The following is a 20682-nucleotide window of genomic DNA, read 5'->3' as shown; positions in this document are numbered from 1 at the left end:
TCACAGGAGAGGTTCAAATCATATAAAATTAGAGTGTCAGTCCTAATTTGCTTAAGTTGGCATTGTGCCTTTTGAATTTAATCCCGATGCAATTTCTGTGCTTCATCGTGAAAAAGAAGGTCCAAGGGATACAGTAAAGCTGAAGTGAAGCATCGGAATCTAAAACTGGACTCACAGGAGAGGGTCAAATCATAGCGAGTGTCAGTTCGCTTGTACTTAAGTCGGCATTGTGCTTTTTGTATTACATTTGGATGCAATTTCTGTGTTTCATCGTCAATAATAAGGTCCAAGGGATACAGAAAACCTGAAGTGAAGCATCGGAATTTAACACTGGACTCACAGGAGAGGTTCAAATCATAAAAAGTTAGAGTGTCAGTCCTCTTGTTCTTAAGTCCGCATTGTGCCATTTGTTTTAAATTCGGATGCAATTTCTGTGTTTCATAGTCAATAAGAAGGTCCTAGGTATACAGTAAACCTGAAGTGAAGCATCGGAATCTAAAACTGGACTCACAGGAGAGGTTCAAATCATAGCGAGTGACAGTTCGCTTGTACTTAAGTCGGCATTGTGCATTTTGTATTACATTTGGATGCAATTTCTGTGTTTCATCGTCAATAATAAGGTCCAAGGGATACAGAAAACCTGAAGTGAAGCATCGGAATCTGAAACTTGACTCACAGGAATGGTTCAAACCATAGAAAGTTAGATCGTCAGTCCTCTTGTACTTAAGTCGGCATTGTGCCTTTTGAATTTAATTCCGATGCAATTTCTGTGCTTCATCGTCAATAAGAAGGTCCAAGGTATACAGTAAACCTGAAGTGAAGCATCGGAATCTAAAACTGAACTCACAGGAGAGGTTCAAATCATAGCGAGTGTCAGTTCGCTTGTACTTAAGTCGGCATTGTGCTTTTTGAATTTTATTTGGATGCAATTTCTGTGTTTCATCGTCAATAATAAGGTCCAAATGATACAGAAAACCTGAAGTGAAGCATCGGAATTTAACACTGGACTCACAGGAGAGGTTCAAATCATAAAAAGTTAGAGTGTCAGTCCTCTTGTACTTAAGTCCGCATTGTGCCTTTTGTTTTAATTTCGGATGCAATTTCTGTGTTTCATCGTCAATAAGAAGGTCCAAGGTATACAGTAAACCTGAAGTGAAGCATCGGAATCTAAAACTGGACTCACAGGATACGTTCAAATCATAGAAAGTAAGAGTGTCAGTCCTCCTGTACCTAAGTCGGCATAGTGCCTTTTGTATTAATATCGGATGCAATTTCTGTGTTTCATCGTCAATAAGAAGGTCCAAGGTATACAGTAAACCTGAAGTGAAGCATCGGAATCTAAAACCGGACTCACAGGAGAGGTTCAAATCATAGAAAGTGAGAGTGTCAGTCCTCTTGTACTTAAGTCGGCATTGTGCCTTTTGTATTAATTTCGGATACAATTTCTGTGTTTCATCGTCAATAAGAAGGTCCAAGGTATAAAGGAAAACTGAAGTGAAGCATCGGAATCCAAAACTGGTCTCACAGGAGAGGTTCAAATCATAGAACGATATAGTGTCAGTCCTCTTGTACTTAAGTCCGCATTGGGCGTTTTATATTAAATTCGGATGCAATTTCTGTGTTTCATCGTCAATAAGAAGGTCCAAGGTACACAGGAAACCAGAAGTGAAGCATGGGAATCTAAAACTGCACTCACAAGAGAGGTTCAAATCATAGAGAGTGTCAGTCCTCCTGTAATTAAGTCGGCATTGTGCTTTTTGTATTAAATTCGGATGCAATTTCTGTGTTTCATCGTCAATAAGAAGGTCCAAGGGATACAGTAAACCTGAAGGGAGGCATCGGAATCTAATACTGGTCTCACAGGAGAGGTTGAAATCATAGAAAATTTGAGTGTCAGTCAACGTGTACTTAAGTCGGCATTGTGCCTTTTGAATTAAATTCGGATGCAATATCTTTGTTTCATCGTCAATGAGAAGGTCCATGGGATACAGTAAATCTGAAGTGAAAAACGGAAACTAAAACTGGACTCACAGGCGAGGTTTAAAATAATAGATAGTGAGAGTAACAGTCCTCTTGTACTTAAGTCGGCATTGTGCCTTTTGTATTAAATTCGGATGCAATTTGTGTTTCATCGTCAATAAGAATGTCCAAGGGATACAGTAAACCTGAAGTGTAGCGTCGGAATCTAAAACTGGACTCACAGGAGAGGTTCAAATCATAGAAAGTTAGATTGTCAGCCCCCTTGTACTCAAGTCGGCATTGTGCGTTTTGAATTTAATTCCGATGCAATTTCTGTGTTTCATCGTCAATATAAAGGGCCAAGGTATACAGTAAACCTGAAGTGAAGCATCGGAATGTAAAACTGGACTCACAGGAGAGGTTCAAATCATAGAGAGTGTCAGTCCCCTTGTACTTAAGTCGCCGTTGTGCTCATTGTATTAAATTCGGATGCATTTTCTGTGTTTCATCGTCAATAAGAAGGTCCAAGGGATACAGTAAACCTGAAGGGAAGCATCCTAATTTAACACTGGACACACAGGAGAGGTTCAAATCATAGAAAGTGAGAGTGTCAGTCCTCTTGTACTTAAGTCGGCATTGTGCCTTTTGTATTAAATTCGGATGCAATTTCTGAGTTTCATCGTCAATAAGAAGGTCCAAGGTATACAGGAAACCTGAAGTGAAGCATCGGAATCTAAAACTGGACACACAGGAGAGGCTGAGATCATAGAAAGTTAGTGTGTCAGACCTCTTGTACTTAAGTCCGCATTGGGCGTTTTATATTAAATTCGGATGCAATTTCTGTGTTTCATCGTCAATAAGAAGGTCCAAGGTACAAAGGAAACCAGAAGTGAAGCATGGGAATCTAAAACTGGACTCACAGGAGAGGTTCAAATCATAGAGAGTTTCAGTCCTCCTGTATTTAAGTCGGCATTGTGCCGTTTGTATTAAATTCGGATGCAATTTCTGTGTTTCATCGTCAATAAGAAGGTCCAAGGGATACAGTAAACCTGAAGGGAGGCATCGGAATTTAAACTGGTCTCGCAGGAGAGGTTCAAATCATAGAAAATTTGAGTGTCAGTCCCCTTGTACGTAAGTCGGCATTGTGCCTTTTGAATTAAATTCGGATGCAATATATTTGTTTCATCGTCAATAAGAAGGCCCATGGGATACAGTAAATCTGAAGTGAAGCATCGGAATCTAAAACTGGACTCACAGGAGAGGTCGAAATCATAGAAAGTTAGTGTGTCAGTCCTCTTGTACTTAAGTCGGCATTGGGCCTTTTATATTAAATTCGGATGCAATTTCTGTGTTTCATCGTCAATAAGAAGGTCCAAGGTAAAAAGGAAACCTGAAGAGAAGCATCGGAATCTAAAACTGGACTCACAGGAGAGGTTCAAATCATAGATAATTAGTGTGTCAGTCCTCTTGTACTTAAGTCGGCATTGTGCCTTTTGAATTTAAATCCGAAGATATTTCTGTGCCTCATCGTCACCAAGAAGGTCCAAGGTACACAGTAAACCTGATGTGAAGCATCGGATTTTAAAACTGGACTCACAGGAGAGGTTCAAATCATAGAAAGTTAGATTGTCAGTCCCCTTGTACTGAAGTCGGCATTGTGAGTTTTGAATTTAATTCCGATGCAATTTCTGTGTTTCATCGTCAATAAGAAGGTCCAAGGTATACAGTAAACCTGAAGTGAAGCATCGGAATGTAAAACTGGACTCACAGGAGAGGTTCAAATCATAGAGAGTGTCAGTCCCCTTGTAAATAAATCGCCATTGTGCTCATTGTATTAAATTCGGATGCAATTTCTGTGTTTCATCGTCAATAAAAAGGTCCAAGGGATACAGTAAACCTGAAGTGAGGCATCAGAATCTAAAACTGGTCTCACAGGAGAGGTTCAAATCATGGAGAGTTTGAGTGTCAGTCCTGTTGTACTTAAGTCGGAATTGTGCTTTTTGTATTTAATCCGGAAGCAATTTCTGTGTTTCATCGTCAATAAGAAGGTTCAAGGTATACAGTAAACTTGAAGTGAAGCATCGGAATCTAAAACCGGACTCACAGGAGAGGTTCAAATCATAGAAAGTTAGAGTGTCAGTCCTCTTGTACTTAAGTCGGCATTGTGCCTTTCACACTAAATTCGGATGCAATTTCTGTGTTTCATCGTCAATAAGAAGGTCCAAGGGATAAAGTAAACCTGAAGTGAAGCATCGGAATCTAAAACTGGACTCACAGGAGAGGTTCAAATCATAGAAAGTGAGAGTGTCAGTCCTCTTGTACTTAAGTCGGCATTGTGATTTTTGTATTAAATTCGGATGCAATTTCTGTGTTTCATCGTCAATAAGAAGGTCCAAGGTATACAGGAAACCTGAAGTGAAGCATCGGAAACTAAAACTGGACTCACAGGAGAGGTTCAAATCAAAGAAAGTTAGTGTGTCAGTCCTCTTGTACTTAAGTCGTCATTGCGCCTTTTGAATTTAATTCCGATGCAATTTCTGTGCCTCATCGTCAACAAGAAGGTCCAAGGTACACAGTAAACCTGAAGTGAAGCATCGGAATCTAGAACTGGACTCACAGGAGAGGTTCAAATCATAGATAGTTAGAGTGTCAGTCCCCTTGTACTTAAGTCGGCATTGTGCCATTTGAATTTAATTCCGATGCAATTTCTGTGTTTCATCGTTAATAGGAAGGGCCATGGTATACAGTAAACCTGAAGTGAAGCATCGGAATCTAAAACTGGACTCACAGGAGGGGTTCAAATCATAGAGGCTGTCAGTCCTCTTGTACTTATGTCGGCATTGTGCTTATTGTATTAAATTAGGATGCGATTTCTGTGTTTCACCGTCCATAAGAAGGTCCAAGGGATACAGTAAACCTGAAGTGAAACACCCTAATTTAACACTGGACTCACGGGAGAGGTTCAAATCATAAAAAGTTAAGAGTGTCAGTCCACTTGTACTTAAGTCGGCATTGTGCCTTTTGTATTAAATTCGGATGGTATTTCTGTGTTTCATCGTCAATAAGAAGGTCCAATGGATACAGTAAACCTGATGTGAGGCATCGGAATCTAAAACTGGTCTCACAGGAGAGGTTCAAATCATAGAAAGTTAGAGTGTCAGTCCTCTTGTACTTAAGTCGGCATTGTGCCTTTTGAATGTAATTCCGATGCAATATCTGTGCCTCATCGTCAATAAGAAGGTCCAAGGTACCCAGTAAACCTGAAGGGAAGCATCGGAATCTAAAACTGACCTCACAGGAGAGGTTCAAATCATAGAAGGAAGAGTGTCAGTTTCCTTGTACTTAAGTCGGCATTGTGCCTCTTGTATTAAATTCGGATGCAATCTCTTTGATTCATCGTCAGTAAGAAGGTACAAGGGATACAGTAAGATTGAAGTGAAGCATCGTAATGTAAAGCTGGACTCACAGGAGAGGTTTAAAATCATAGAAATTGAGAGTGTCAGTCCTCTTGTACTTAAGTCGGCATTCTGCATTTTGTATTAAATTCGGATGCGATTTCTGTGTTTCAACTTCAATAAGAAGGTCCAAGATGTTCAGTAAACCTGAAGTGAAGCGTCGGAATCTAAAACAGGACTCACAGGAGAGGTTGAAATCATAGAAAGTGAGAGTGTCATTCCACTTGTACTTACGTCGGCATTGTGCCTTTTGTATTAAATTCGGATGCAATTTCTCTGTTTCATCGTCAATAAGTAGGTCCAAGGTATACAGGAAACCTGAAGTGAAGCATCGGTATCTAAAACTGGACTCACAGGAGAGGTTGAAATCATAGAAAGTTAGTGTGTCAGTCCTCTTGTACTTAAGTCGGCATTGGGCATTTTATATTAAATTCGGATGCGATTTCTGTGTTTCAACTTCAATAAGAAGGTCCAAGATGTTCAGTAAACCTGAAGTGAAGCGTCGGAATCTAAAACTGGACTCACAGGAGAGGTTTAAATTCATAGAAAGTGGGAGTGTCAGTACTCTTGTACTTAAGTCGGCATTGTGCCTTTTGTATTAAATTCGGATGCAATTTCTGTGTTTCATCGTCAATAAGAATGTCCAAAGGATACAGTAAACCTGAAGTGAAGCGTCGGAATCTAAAACTGGACTCACAGGAGAGGTTAAAATCATAGAAAGTGAGAGTGTCAGTCCTCTTGTACTTAAATCATCATTGTGATTTTTGTATTAAATTCGGATGCAATTTCTGTGTTTCATCGTCAATAAGAAGGTCCAAGGTATACAGGAAACCTGAAGTGAAGCATCGGAAACTAAAACTGGACTCACAGGAGAGGTTCAAATCAAAGAAAGTTAGTGTGTCAGTCCTCCTGTACTTAAGTCGTCATTGCGCCTTTTGAATTTAATTCCGATGCAATTTCTGTGCCTCATCGTCAACAAGAAGGTCCAAGGTACACAGTAAACCTGAAGTGAAGCATCGGAATCTAGAACTGGACTCACAGGAGAGGTTCAAATCATAGATAGTTAGAGTGTCAGTCCCCTTGTACTTAAGTCGGCATTGTGCCATTTGAATTTAATTCCGATGCAATTTCTGTGTTTCATCGTTAATAGGAAGGGCCATGGTATACAGTAAACCTGAAGTGAAGCATCGGAATCTAAAACTGGACTCACAGGAGGGGTTCAAATCATAGAGGGTGTCAGTGCTCTTGTACTTATGTCGGCATTGTGCTTATTGTATTAAATTAGGATGCGATTTCTGTGTTTCACCGTCCATAAGAAGGTCCAAGGGATACAGTAAACCTGAAGTGAAGCACCCTAATTTAACACTGGACTCACGGGAGAGGTTCAAATCATAAAAAGTTAAGAGTGTCAGTCCACTTGTACTTAAGTCGGCATTGTGCCTTTTGTATTAAATTCGGATGGTATTTCTGTGTTTCATCGTCAATAAGAAGGTCCAATGGATACAGTAAACCTGATGTGAGGCATCGGAATCTAAAACTGGTCTCACAGGAGAGGTTCAAATCATAGAAAGTTAGAGTGTCAGTCCTCTTGTACTTAAGTCGGCATTGTGCCTTTTGAATGTAATTCCGATGCAATATCTGTGCCTCATCGTCAATAAGAAGGTCCAAGGTACCCAGTAAACCTGAAGGGAAGCATCGGAATCTAAAACTGACCTCACAGGAGAGGTTCAAATCATAGAAGGAAGAGTGTCAGTTTCCTTGTACTTAAGTCGGCATTGTGCCTCTTGTATTAAATTCGGATGCAATCTCTTTGATTCATCGTCAGTAAGAAGGTACAAGGGATACAGTAAGATTGAAGTGAAGCATCGTAATGTAAAGCTGGACTCACAGGAGAGGTTTAAAATCATAGAAATTGAGAGTGTCAGTCCTCTTGTACTTAAGTCGGCATTCTGCATTTTGTATTAAATTCGGATGCGATTTCTGTGTTTCAACTTCAATAAGAAGGTCCAAGATGTTCAGTAAACCTGAAGTGAAGCGTCGGAATCTAAAACAGGACTCACAGGAGAGGTTGAAATCATAGAAAGTGAGAGTGTCATTCCACTTGTACTTACGTCGGCATTGTGCCTTTTGTATTAAATTCGGATGCAATTTCTCTGTTTCATCGTCAATAAGAAGGTCCAAGGTATACAGGAAACCTGAAGTGAAGCATCGGTATCTAAAACTGGACTCACAGGAGAGGTTGAAATCATAGAAAGTTAGTGTGTCAGTCCTCTTGTACTTAAGTCGGCATTGGGCATTTTATATTAAAGTCGGATGCGATTTCTGTGTTTCAACTTCAATAAGAAGGTCCAAGATGTTCAGTAAACCTGAAGTGAAGCGTCGGAATCTAAAACTGGACTCACAGGAGAGGTTTAAATTCATAGAAAGTGGGAGTGTCAGTACTCTTGTACTTAAGTCGGCATTGTGCCTTTTGTATTAAATTCGGATGCAATTTCTGTGTTTCATCGTCAATAAGAAGGTCCAAAGGATACAGTAAACCTGAAGTGAAGCGTCGGAATCTAAAACTGGACTCACAGGAGAGGTTAAAATCATAGAAAGTGAGAGTGTCAGTCCTCTTGTACTTAAGTCATCATTGTGATTTTTGTATTAAATTCGGATGCAATTTCTGTGTTTCATCGTCAATAAGAAGGTCCAAGGTATACAGGAAACCTGAAGTGAAGCATCGGAAACTAAAACTGGACTCACAGGAGAGGTTCAAATCAAAGAAAGTTAGTGTGTCAGTCCTCCTGTACTTAAGTCGTCATTGCGCCTTTTGAATTTAATTCCGATGCAATTTCTGTGCCTCATCGTCAACAAGAAGGTCCAAGGTACACAGTAAACCTGAAGTGAAGCATCGGAATCTAAAACTGGACTCACAGGAGAGGTTCAAATCATAGACAGTTAGAGTGTCAGTCCCCTTGTACTTAAGTCGTCATTGCGCCTTTTGAATTTAATTCCGATGCAATTTCTGTGCCTCATCGTCAACAAGAAGGTCCAAGGTACACAGTAAACCTGAAGTGAAGCATCGGAATCTAAAACTGGACTCACAGGAGGGGTTCAAATCATAGAGGGTGTCAGTCCTCTTGTACTTATGTCGGCATTGTGCTTATTGTATTAAATTAAGATGTGATTTCTGTGTTTCATCGTCCATAAGAAGGTCCAAGGGATACAGTAAACCTGAAGTGAAACACCCTAATATAACACTGGTCTCACAGGAGAGGTTCAAATCATAAAAAGTTAAGAGTGTCAGTCCACTTGTACTTCAGTCGGCATTGTGCCTTTTGTATTAAATTCGGATGCTATTTCTGTGTTTCATCGTCAATAAGAAGGTCCAATGGATACAGTAAACCTGAAGTGAGGTATCGGAATCTAAAACTGGTCTCACAGGAGAGGTTCAAATCATAGAAAGTTTGAGTGTCAGTAATCTAGTACATAAGTCGGCATTGTGCCTTTTGTATTAAATTCGGATGCAATTTCTGTATTTCGTCGTCAATATGAAGGTCCAAGTTATACAGTAAACCTGAAGAGAAGCATCGGAATCTAAAACTGGACTCACAGGATAGGTTCAAATCATAGAAAGTGAGAGTGTCTGTCCTCTGTACTTAAGTCGGCATTGTGCCTTTTGTATTAAATTCGGATGAAATTTCTGTGTTTCATCGTCAATAAGAACGTCCAAGGGATACAGTAAACCTGAAGTGAAGCTACAGAATCTAAAACTGAACTCACAGGAGAGGATCAAATCATAGAAAGTTAGAGTGTCAGTCCTCTTGTACATAAGTCGGCATTGTGCCTTTTGTATTGAATTTGGATGCAATTTCTGTGTTTCATCGTCAATAAGAAGGTCCAAGGTATTCTGTAAACCTGAAGTGAAGCATCGGAATCTAAAACCGGACTCACAGGAGAGGTTCAAATCATAGAAAGTGAGAGTGTCAGTCCTCTTGTACTTAAGTCGGCATTGTGCCTTTTGTATTAAATTCGGATGCAATTTCTGTGTTTCAACGTCAATAAGAAGGTCCAAGGTATAAAGGAAAACTGATGTGAAGCATCGGAATCTAAAACTGGACTCACAGGAGAGGTTCAAATCGGAGAAAGTTATAGTGTCAGTCCTCTTGTACTTAAGACGGCATTGTGCCTTTTGAATTTAATTCAGATGCAATTTCTGTGCCTCGTCGTCAATAAGGAGGTCCAAGGTACACAGTAAACCTGAAGTGAAGCATCGGAATGTAAAACTGGACTCACAGGAGAGGTTCAAATCATAGAAAGTTAGAGTGTAAGTCCTCTTGTACTTAAGTCGGCATTGTGCCTTTTGTATTAAATTCGGATGCAATATCTTTGTTTCATCGTCAATAAGAAGGTCCAAGGTACACAGGAAACCTGAAGAGAAGAATCGGAATCTAAAACTGGACTCACAGGAGAGGTTCAAATCATAGAAAGTTAGAGTGTCAGTTCCCTTGTACTTAGGTCGGTATTGTGCCTTTTGAATTTAATTCCGATGCAATTTCTGTGTTTCATCGTCAATAAGAATGTCCATGGTATACAGTAAACCTGAAGTGAAGCATCGGAATCTAAAACTGGACTCGCAGGAGAGGTTCAAATCATAGAAAGTTAGAGTGTCAGTCCTCTTGTACTTAAGTCGGCATTGTGCCTTTTGTATTAAATTTGGATGCAATTTCTGTGTTTCATCGTCAATAAGAAGGTCCTAGGTATACTGTAAACCTGAAGTGAAGCATCGGAATCTAAAACCGGACTCACAGGAGAGGTTCAAATCATAGAAAGTGAGAGTGTCAGTCCTCTTGTACTTAAGTTGGCATTGTGCCATTTGTATTAAATTCGGATGCATTTTCTGTGTTTCATCGTCAATAAGAACGTCCAAGGTATAAAGGAAAACTGAACTGAAGCATCGGAATCTAAAACTAGACTCACAGGAGAGGTTCAAATCATAGGATGTTAGAGTGTCAGTCCCCTTTTACTTAAGACGGCATTGTGAATTTTGAATTTCATTCCGATGCAATTTCTGTGTTTCATCGTCAATAAGAAGGCCCAAGATATAAAGGAAAACTGAAGTGAAGCATCGGAATCTACAAGTGGACTCACAGGAGAGGTTCTAATCATGGAATGTTAGAGTGTCAGTCCTCTTGTACTTAAGTCGGCATTGTGCCTTTTGTATTAAATTCGGATGCAATTCCTGTGTTTCATCGTCAATAAGGAGGTCCAAGGGATACAGTAAACCTGAAGTGAAGCGTCGGAATCTAAAACTGGACTCACAGGAGAGGCTCAAATCATAGAAAGTGAGAGTGTCAGTCCGCTTGTACTTAAGTCGGCATTCTGCATTTTGTATTAAATTGGGATGCAATTTCTGTGTTTCAAGTTCAATAAGAAGGTCCAAGATGTTCAGTAAACCTGAAGTGAAGCGTCGGAATCTAAAACAGGACTCACAGGAGAGGTTCAAATCATAGAAAGTGAGAGTGTCATTCCACTTGTACTTAAGTCGGCATTGTGCCTTTTGTATTAAATTAGGATACAATTTCTCTGTTTCATCGTCAATAAGAAGGTCCAAGGTATACAGGAAACCTGAAGTGAAGCATCGGAATCTAAAACTGGACTCACAGGAGAGGTTGAAATCATAGAAAGTTAGTGTGTCAGTCCTCTTGTACTTAAGTCGGCATTGGGCATTTTATATTAAATTCGGATCCAATTTCTGTGTTTCTTCGTCAATAAGAAGGTCCAAGGTACACAGGAAACCTGAAGTGAAGCATCGGAATCTAAAACGGGACTCACAGGAGAGGTTCAAATCATAGAAAGTTAGTGTGTCAGTCCTCTTGTACTGAAGTCGGCATTGTGCCTTTTGAATTTAATTCCGATGCAATTTCTGTGTTTCATCGTCAATAAGAAGCTCCAAGGTACACAGCAAACCTGAAGTGAAGCATCGGAATCTAAAACTGGACTCACAGGAGAGGTTCAAATCATAGAGAGTGTCAGTCCTCTTGTACCAAAGTCGGCGTTGTGCCTTTTGTATTAAATTCGGATGCAATTTCTGTGTTTCATCGCCAATAATAAGATCCAAGGGATACAGTAAACCTGAAGTGAGGCATCAGAATCTAAACCTGGTCTCACAGGAGAGGTTCAAATCATGGAGAGTTTGAGTGTCAGTCCTGTTGTACTTAAGTCGGAATTGTGCTTTTTGTATTTAATTCGGATGCAATTTCTGTGTTTCATCGTCAATAAGAAGGTTCAAGGTATACAGTAAACGTGAAGTGAAGCATCGGAATCTAAAACCGGACTCACAGGAGAGGTTCAAATCATAGAAAGTTAGAGTGTCAGTCCTCTTGTACTTAAGTCGGCATTGTGCCTTTCGCACTAAATTCGGATGCAATTTCTGTGTTTCATCGTCAATAAGAAGGTCCAAGGGATAAAGGAAACCTGAAGTGAAGCATCGGAATCTAAAACTGGACTCACAGGAGAGGTTCAAATCATAGAAAGTTAGAGTGTCAGTCCTCTTGTACTTATGTCAACATTGTGCCTTTTGTATTAAATTCGGATGCAATACCTTTGTTTCATCGTCAATGAGAAGGTACAAGGGATACAGTAAACATGAAGTGAAGCATCGGAATCTAAAACTGGACTCACAGGAGAGGTTCAAATTCATAGAAAGTGGGAGTGTCAGTACTCTTGTACTTAAGTCGGCATTGTGCCTTTTGTATTAAATTCGGATGCAATTTCTGTGTTTCATCGTCAATAAGAAGGTCCAAAGGATACAGTAAACCTGAAGTGAAGCGTCGGAATCTAAAACTGGACTCACAGGAGAGGTTAAAATCATAGAAAGTGAGAGTGTCAGTCCTCTTGTACTTAAGTCGGCATTGTGATTTTTGTATTAAATTTGGATGCAATTTCTGTGTTTCATCGTCAATAAGAAGGTCCAAGGTATACAGGAAACCTGAAGTGAAGCATCGGAAACTAAAACTGGACTCACAGGAGAGGTTCAAATCAAAGAAAGTTAGTGTGTCAGTCCTCTTGTACTTAAGTTGTCATTGCGCCTTTTGAATTTAATTCCGATGCAATTTCTGTGCCTCATCGTCAACAAGAGAGTCCAAGGTACACAGTAAACCTGAAGTGAAGCATCGGAATCTAAAACAGGACTCACAGGAGAGGTTCAAATCATAGATAGTTAGAGTGTCAGTCCCCTTGTACTTAAGTCGGCATTGTTCCATTTGAATTTAATTCCGATGCAATTTCTGTGTTTCATCGTTAATAGGAAGGTCCATGGTATACAGTAAACCTGAAGTGAAGCATCGGAATCTTAAACTGGACTCACAGGAGGGGTTCAAATCATAGAGGGTGTCAGTTCTCTTGTACTTATGTCTGCATTGTGCTTATTGTATTAAATTAGGATGCGATTTCTGTGTTTCATCGTCCATAAGAAGGTCCAAGGGATACAGTAAACCTGAAGTGAAACACCCTAATTTTACACTGGACTCACAGGAGAGGTTCAAATCATAAAAAGTTAAGAGTGTCAGTCCACTAGTACTTAAGTCGGCATTGTGCCTTTTGTATTAAATTCGGATGCTATTTCTGTGTTTCATCGTCAATAAGAAGGTCCAATGGATACAGTAAACCTGAAGTGAGGCATCGGAATCTAAAACTGGTCTCACAGGAGAGGTTCAAATCATAGAAAGTTTGAGTGTCAGTAATCTAGTACATAAGTCGGCATTGTGCCTTTTGTATTAAATTCGGATGCAATTTCTGTATTTCGTCGTCAATATGAAGGTCCAAGTTATACAGTAAACCTGAAGAGAAGCATCGGAATCTAAAACTGGACTCACAGGATAGGTTCAAATCATAGAAAGTGAGAGTGTCTGTCCTCTGTACTTAAGTCGGCATTGTGCCTTTCGTATTAACTTCGGATGAAATTTCTGTGTTTCATCGTCAATAAGAAGGTCCAAGGGATACAGTAAACCTGAAGTGAAGCATCGGAATCTAAAACTGAGCTCACAGGAGAGGATCAAATCATAGAAAGTTAGAGTGTCAGTCCTCTTGTACTTAAGTCGGCATTGTGCTTTTTGTATTAAATTTGGATGCAATTTCTGTGTTTCATCGTCAATAAGAAGGTCCAAGGTATTCTGTAAACCTGAAGTGAAGCATCGGAATCTAGAACCGGACTCACAGGAGAGGTTCAAATCATAGAAAGTGAGAGTGTCAGTCCTCTTGTACTTAAGTCGGCATTGTGCCTTTTGTATTAAATTCGGATGCAATTTCTGTGTTTCAACGTCAATAAGAAGGTCCAAGGTATAAAGGAAAACTGATGTGAAGCATCGGAATCTAAAACTGGACTCACAGGAGGGGTTCAAATCGGAGAAAGTTATAGTGTCAGTCCTCTTGTACTTAAGACGGCATTGTGCCTTTTGAATTTAATTCCGATGCAATTTCTGTGCCTCGTCGTCAATAAGGAGGTCCAAGGTACACAGTAAACCTGAAGTGAAGCTTCGGAATGTAAAACTGGACTCACAATAGAGGTTCAAATCATAGAAAGTTAGAGTGTAAGTCCTCTTGTACTTAAGTCGGCATTGTGCCTTTTGTATTAAATTCGGATGCAATATCTTTGTTTCATCGTCAATAAGAATGTCCAAGGTACACAGGAAACCTGAAGAGAAGAATCGGAATCTAAAACTGGACTCACAGGAGAGGTTCAAATCATAGAAAGTTAGAGTGTCAGTTCCCTTGTACTTAGGTCGGTATTGTGCCTTTTGAATTTAATTCCGATGCAATTTCTGTGTTTCATCGTCAATAAGAAGGTCCATGGTATACAGTTAACCTGAAGTGAAGCATCGGAATCTAAAACTGGACTCGCAGGAGAGGTTCAAATTATAGAAAGTTAGAGTGTCAGTCCTCTTGTACTGAAGTCGGCATTGTGCCATTTGAATTTAATTCCGATGCAATTTCTGTGTTTCATCGTTAATAGGAAGGTCCATGGTATACAGTAAACCTGAAGTGAAGCATCGGAATCTTAAACTGGACTCACAGGAGGGGTTCAAATCATAGAGGGTGTCAGTTCTCTTGTACTTATGTCTGCATTGTGCTTATTGTATTAAATTAGGATGCGATTTCTGTGTTTCATCGTCCATAAGAAGGTCCAAGGGATACAGTAAAGCTGAAGTGAAACACCCTAATTTAACACTGGACTCACAGGAGAGGTTCAAATCATAAAAAGTTAAGAGTGTCAGTCCACTAGTACTTAAGTCGGCATTGTGCCTTTTGTATTAAATTTGGATGCTATTTCTGTGTTTCATCCTCAATAAGAAGGTCCAATGGATACAGTAAACCTGAAGTGAGGCATCGGAATCTAAAACTGGTCTCACAGGAGAGGTTCAAATCATAGAAAGTTTGAGTGTCAGTAATCTAGTACATAAGTCGGCATTGTGCCTTTTGTATTAAATTTGGATGCAATTTCTGTATTTCGTCGTCCATATGAAGGTCCAAGTTATACAGTAAACCTGAAGAGAAGCATCGGAATCTAAAACTGGACTCACAGGATAGGTTCAAATCATAGAAAGTGAGAGTGTCTGTCCTCTGTACTTAAGTCGGCATTGTGCCTTTCGTATTAACTTCGGATGAAATTTCTGTGTTTCATCGTCAATAAGAAGGTCCAAGGGATACAGTAAACCTGAAGTGAAGCATCGGAATCTAAAACTGAACTCAAAGGAGAGGATCAAATCATAGAAAGTTAGAGTGTCAGTCCTCTTGTACTTAAGTCGGCATTGTGCCTTTTGTATTAAATTTGGATGCAATTTCTGTGTTTCATCGTCATTAAGAAGGTCCAAGGTATTCTGTAAACCTGAAGTGAAGCATCGGAATCTAAAACCGGACTCACAGGAGAGGTTCAAATCATAGACAGTGAGAGTGTCAGTCCTCTTGTACTTAAGTCGGCATTGTGCCTTTTGTATTAAATTCAGATGCAATTTCTGTGTTTCAACGTCAATAAGAAGGTCCAAGGTATAAAGGAAAACTGATGTGAAGCATCGGAATCTAAAACTGGACTCACAGGAGGGGTTCAAATCGGAGAAAGTTATAGTGTCAGTCCTCTTGTACTTAAGACGGCATTGTGCTTTTTGAATTTAATTCCGATGCAATTTCTGTGCCTCGTCGTCAATAAGGAGGTCCAAGGTACACACTAAACCTGAAGTGAAGCTTCGGAATGTAAAACTGGACTCACAATAGAGGTTCAAATCATAGAAAGATAGAGTGTAAGTCCTCTTGTACTTAAGTCGGCATTGTGCCTTTTGTATTAAATTCGGATGCAATATCTTTGTTTCATCGTCAATAAGAAGGTCCAAGGTACACAGGAAACCTGAAGAGAAGAATCGGAATCTAAAACTGGACTCACAGGAGAGGTTCAAATCATAGAAAGTTAGAGTGTCAGTTCCCTTGTACTTAGGTCGGTATTGTGCCTTTTGAATTTAATTCCGATGCAATTTCTGTGTTTCATCGTCAATAAGAAGGTCCATGGTATACAGTTAACCTGAAGTGAAGCATCGGAATCTAAAACTGGACTCGCAGGAGAGGTTCAAATCATAGAAAGTTAGAGTGTCAGTCCTCTTGTACTTAAGTCGGCATTGTGCCTTTTGTATTAAATTTGGATGCAATTTCTGTGTTTCATCGTCAATAAGAAGGTCCTAGGTATACTGTAAACCTTAAGTGAAGCATCGGAATCTAAAACCGGACTCACAGGAGAAGTTCAAATCATAGAAAGTGAGAGTGTCAGTCCTCTTGTACTTAAGTTGGCATTGTGCCATTTGTATTAAATTCGGATGCATTTTCTGTGTTTCATCGTCAATAAGAACGTCCAAGGTATAAAGGAAAACTGAACTGAAGCATCGGAATCTAAAACTGGACTCACAGGAGAGGTTCAAATCATAGGATGTTAGAGTGTCAGTCCCCTTTTACTTAAGACGGCATTGTGAATTTTGAATTTCATTCCGATGCAATTTCTGTGTTTCATCGTCAATAAGAAGGCCCAAGGTATAAAGGAAAACTGAAGTGAAGCATCGGAATCTACAAGTGGACTCACAGGAGAGGTTCTAATAATAGAATGTTAGATTGTCAGTCCTCTTGTACTTAAGTCGGCATTGTGCCTTTTGTATTAAATTCGGATGCAATTCCTGTGTTTCATCGTCAATAAGAAGGTCCAAGGGATACAGTAAACCTGAAGTGAACCATCGGAATCTAAAACTGGACTCACAGGAGAGGTTCAAATCATAGAAAGTAAGAGTGTCAGTCCCCTTGTACTTAAGTCGGCATTGTGCCTTTTGAAACTAATTGCGATGCAATTTCTGTGCCTCATCGTCAATAAGAACGTCCAAGGTACACAGTAAACCTGAAGTGAAGCATCGGAATCTAAAACTGGACTCACAGGAGAGTTTCAAGTCACAGAAAGTGAGAGTGTCAGTCCTCTTGTACTTTAGTCGGCATTGTGCATTTTGTATTAAATTCGGATGCAATTTCTGTGTTCATCGTCGATAAGCAGGTACAAGGCATACAGTAAACCTGAAGTGAAGCATCGGATTCTAAAACTGGACACACAGGAGAGGTTCAAATCATAGAAAGTGAGAGTGTCAGTCCTCTTGTAATTAAGTCGGCATTGTGCCTTTTGTCTTAAATTCGGATGCAATTATTGTGTTTCATCGTCAATAAGAAGGTCCAAGGGATACAGTAAACCTGAAGTGAAGCATCGGAAACGACTACTGGACTCACAGGAGCGGTTAAAATCATAGAATGTGAGAGTGTCAGTCCTCTTGTACTTAATTCGGCATTGTGCCTTTTTTATTAATCCGGATGCAATTTTTGTGTTTCATCGTCAATAAGAAGGTCCAAGGGATACAGTAAACCTGAAGTGAAGCATCGGAATCGAAAACTGGACTCACAGGAACGGTTCAAATCATAGAATGTGAGAGCGTCAGTCCTCTTGTACTTAATTCGGCATTGTGCCTTTTGTATAAAATTCGGATGCAATTTCTGTGTTTCATCGTCAATAAGAAGGTCCAAGGGATACAGTAAACCTGAAGCAAAGCATCGGAATCTAAAACTGGACTCACTGGAGAGGTTCAAATCATAGAAAGTTAGAGTGTCAGTCCTCTCGCACTTAAGTCGCCATTGTGCCTTTTGTATCAAATTCGGATTCAACTTCTGTGTTTCATCGTCAATTAGAAGGTCCAAGGGATACAGTAATCCTGAAATGAAGCATCGGAATCTAAAACTGGACTCACAGGAGAGGTTCAAATCATAGAAAGTGAGACTGTCAGTCGTCTTGTACTTAAGTCGGCATTGTGCGTTTTGTATTAAATTCGGATGCAATTTCTGTCTTTCATCGTCAATAGGAAGGTCGAAGGCATACAGTAAACCTGAAGTGAAGCATCGGAATCTAAAACTGGACTCACAGGAGAGGTTCAAATCATAGAAAGTGAGAGTGTCAGTCCTCTTGTACTTATGTTGGCATTGTGCCATTTGTATTAAATTCGAATGCATTTTCTGTGTTTCATCGTCAATAAGAACGTCCAAGGTATAAAGGAAAACTGAACTGAAGCATCTCGAATCTAAAACTGGACTCACAGGAGAGGTTCAAATCATAGAAAGTAAGAGTGTCAGTCCTCTTGTACTTAAGTCGGCATTGTGCCTATTGAATTTAATTCCGATGCAATTTCTGTGCCTCATCGTCAATAAGAAGGTTCAAGGTACACAGTAAACCTGAAGTGAAGCATCGGAATCTAAAACTGGACTCACAGGAGAGGTTCAAATCATAGGATGTTAAAGTGTCAGTCCCCTTTTACTTAAGACGGCATTGTGAATTTTGAATTTCATTCCGATGCAATTTCTGTGTTTCATCGTCAATAAGAAGGCCCAAGGTATAAAGGAAAACTGAAGTGAAGCATCGGAATCTACAAGTGGACTCACAGGGGAGATTCTAATCATAGAAAATTAGAGTGTCAGTCCTCTTGTACTTAAGTCGGCATTGTGCCTTTTGTATTAAATTTGGATGCAATTTCTGTGTTTCATCGTCAATAAGAAGGTCCTAGGTATACTGTAAACCTTAAGTGAAGCATCGGAATCTAAAACCGGACTCACAGGAGAAGTTCAAATCGTAGAAAGTGAGAGTGTCAGTCCTCTTGTACTTAAGTTGGCATTGTGCCATTTGTATTAAATTCGGATGCATTTTCTGTGTTTCATCGTCAATAAGAACGTCCAAGGTATAAAGGAAAACTGAACTGAAGCATCGGAATCTAAAACTGGACTCACAGGAGAGGTTCAAATCATAGGATGTTAGAGTGTCAGTCCCCTTTTACTTAAGACGGCATTGTGAATTTTGAATTTCATTCCGATGCAATTTCTGTGTTTCATCGTCAATAAGAAGGCCCAAGGTATAAAGGAAAACTGAAGTGAAGCATCGGAATCTACAAGTGGACTCACAGGAGAGGTTCTAATAATAGAATGTTAGATTGTCAGTCCTCTTGTACTTAAGTCGGCATTGTGCCTTTTGTATTAAATTCGGATGCAATTCCTGTGTTTCATCGTCAATAAGAAGGTCCAAGGGATACAGTAAACCTGAAGTGAACCATCGGAATCTAAAACTGGACTCACAGGAGAGGTTCAAATCATAGAAAGTAAGAGTGTCAGTCCCCTTGTACTTAAGTCGGCATTGTGCCTTTTGAAACTAATTGCGATGCAATTTCTGTGCCTCATCGTCAATAAGAACGTCCAAGGTACACAGTAAACCTGAAGTGAAGCATCGGAATCTAAAACTGGACTCACAGGAGAGTTTCAAGTCACAGAAAGTGAGAGTGTCAGTCCTCTTGTACTTTAGTCGGCATTGTGCATTTTGTATTAAATTCGGATGCAATTTCTGTGTTTCATCGTCGATAAGAAGGTACAAGGCATACAGTAAACCTGAAGTGAAGCATCGGATTCTAAAACTGGACACACAGGAGAGGTTCAAATCATAGAAAGTGAGAGTGTCAGTCCTCTTGTAATTAAGTCGGCATTGTGCCTTTTGTCTTAAATTCGGATGCAATTATTGTGTTTCATCGTCAATAAGAAGGTCCAAGGGATACAGTAAACCTGAAGTGAAGCATCGGAAACGACTACTGGACTCACAGGAGCGGTTAAAATCATAGAATGTGAGAGTGTCAGTCCTCTTGTACTTAATTCGGCATTGTGCCTTTTTTATTAATCCGGATGCAATTTTTGTGTTTCATCGTCAATAAGAAGGTCCAAGGGATACAGTAAACCTGAAGTGAAGCATCGGAATCGAAAACTGGACTCACAGGAACGGTTCAAATCATAGAATGTGAGAGCGTCAGTCCTCTTGTACTTAATTCGGCATTGTGCCTTTTGTATAAAATTCGGATGCAATTTCTGTGTTTCATCGTCAATAAGAAGGTCCAAGGGATACAGTAAACCTGAAGCAAAGCATCGGAATCTAAAACTGGACTCACTGGAGAGGTTCAAATCATAGAAAGTTAGAGTGTCAGTCCTCTCGCACTTAAGTCGCCATTGTGCCTTTTGTATCAAATTCGGATTCAACTTCTGTGTTTCATCGTCAATTAGAAGGTCCAAGGGATACAGTAATCCTGAAATGAAGCATCGGAATCTAAAACTGGACTCACAGGAGAGGTTCAAATCATAGAAGTGAGACTGTCAGTCGTCTTGTACTTAAGTCGGCATTGTGCGTTTTGTATTAAATTCGGATGCAATTTCTGTCTTTCATCGTCAATAGGAAGGTCGAAGTCATACAGTAAACCTGAAGTGAAGCATCGGAATCTAAAACTGGACTCACAGGAGCGGTTCAAATCATAGAAAGTGAGAGTGTCAGTCCTCTTGTACTTATGTTGGCATTGTGCCATTTGTATTAAATTCGAATGCATTTTCTGTGTTTCATCGTCAATAAGAACGTCCAAGGTATAAAGGAAAACTGAACTGAAGCATCGGAATCTAAAACTGGACTCACAGGAGAGGTTCAAATCATAGAAAGTAAGAGTGTCAGTCCTCTTGTACTTAAGTCGGCATTGTGCCTATTGAATTTAATTCCGATGCAATTTCTGTGCCTCATCGTCAATAAGAAGGTTCAAGGTACACAGTAAACCTGAAGTGAAGCATCGGAATCTAAAACTGGACTCACAGGAGAGGTTCAAATCATAGGATGTTAAAGTGTCAGTCCCCTTTTACTTAAGACGGCATTGTGAAT

Source organism: Schistocerca americana, chromosome 2 (genome assembly GCF_021461395.2).
Source record: "Schistocerca americana isolate TAMUIC-IGC-003095 chromosome 2, iqSchAmer2.1, whole genome shotgun sequence".
Taxonomy (NCBI): Eukaryota; Metazoa; Arthropoda; class Insecta; order Orthoptera; family Acrididae; genus Schistocerca; species Schistocerca americana.
The sequence above is the reverse complement of the archived record's forward strand: the minus strand, read 5'-3'. Positions refer to the sequence as shown.